Here is a 1,804-nt window from a genome sequence, read left to right as displayed (position 1 = left end):
GAGAGAGAGAGAGAGTACCGAAGATCGAGTTCAACAATTTGGCTCAGGTATTGAAGATCGAATTCAAGAGTAAAGAACCGGTTGAAGATGGAGTTTGGCTCAGACAAGAATTTTGAAGATGGAGTTCTAAAGAAGTGGGATAGGTAGTAAGAGTTGAAGATGCGGTTGTAATAGGAGAGAGATAAATGAGATTGGGGGTAAGAGCTGTACGGGTTCAGAGAAAGAATAAATGAGATTGGGGTTTTTTTTTTTTTTTTTTTTTGCGCTCAAAGAAAATTTGGGACTTAGAAATTTTTTAGTATTCCGCTTGTTTTTACTTAGCTTTTTGCTACGGCAACTAAACCGTAGCAACAAATTTCTACGACGGCATTAAATACTGTAGCAAAATTTTTGTTTTCATGCCACGGCACGTCGTTGCCGTCGCAAAATATATATTTTTTCTGCTACCCTATGTTTGCCGTCGCAAAACAACAACTATTAGCGACGGCATTTGCGCGCCGTCGCAATCTGTGGTAGCTAAAATAATTATTTTTTGTAGTGTAATCAATACCTACCAGTGGGCCACTAGCTGATGTGGTTGCAACTTGTAGGAGTCTGGCAAAATTCCATACACTTTAACATCACTGGAGATTATGGAAAGATTGAACTTCGGTACATCTACCGGCATGGTTTGCGGAGTTTCCTTCAACGCTTCTAAATACAACTTCATGTAGGTGACACACTCGTGCACAATATATACTTCAGCTATACATCCTTCAGGCGCGGATTTATTAGCCACATAATCTTTATAGTCTCCAAGTTGCCTATAAATCAAGTTGCAAAATGTTATGATTATTGAACATGTATATATATTGAGAAATTCAGGTGTAAAAAACGTACCTTTCCATGAGATACATCCAACTGTAGTGTACTGGACCGGTAAGCAACAATTGCTCGGGAAGATGGATCATCAGGTGAGGCATGATGTCAAAAAAATTTGGAGGAAATATCCTCTCAAATTTACACATGATATAAATGATGTCCTCTTGCATTTCCCGGAGGTTACATTTTTTTACTTCCCGTGTGCATAACTTCTGGAAGAATCTTGCCAACGCTACTAACGGCTCCACCACCAGACGGGGAAGGAACGGTCGAATGAAAACAGGGAAGAGACGTTGTAGCAGGATATGACAGTCATGACTCTTCAACCCGTACATCTTATTGTCCCGGAAGTTCACACACCGGGCTATATTTCCTGCATAGCCTGAAGGATACTTCACACAACTCATCCACCTGAAAATTACGTTCTTCTGGTCAGGCTTCACGGTGTAAGGAGCTTGAGGCATTTTTTTCTTCCCTTCTTTCAACCACAGATGTCTTATTAATTGCATTTTTTTTAGATCAATGCGTGCCTTAGGACCGTCTTTCGTCTTCCCCTCCAAGTTCAGCACTGTGCCCACCACACTGTCACAAACATTCTTTTCTATGTGCATCACATCTAGGTAGTGCCTGATCAACAACTTACTCCAGTATGGGAGTTCCCAGAATATGCTCTTATGTGTCCAGAATTTGTACCTGTCGGGTCTTTTAGGTATTGCCGCCACAATATTGGGATGATTGCTGAGTTGCCCAAAATCGTACTCATTAAGCACTGCTAAAATTTCTTCCCCCGTCCATTTTCTGGGAGGCACACCATTTTCTATGGTCTCATCAAATGCTTGTGCATCGAGCCGCCATTCGTGATCATATGGAAGGAGAGTACGGTGACCCAATTTGCATATCTTGTTGCAATGACTGTTGCTCCCCATATCGCTAAGGCACTCTG

This window comes from Fragaria vesca, linkage group LG3 (genome assembly GCF_000184155.1).
Source record: "Fragaria vesca subsp. vesca linkage group LG3, FraVesHawaii_1.0, whole genome shotgun sequence".
Lineage (NCBI taxonomy): Eukaryota > Viridiplantae > Streptophyta > Magnoliopsida > Rosales > Rosaceae > Fragaria > Fragaria vesca.
This window is presented reverse-complemented; position numbering follows the sequence as displayed.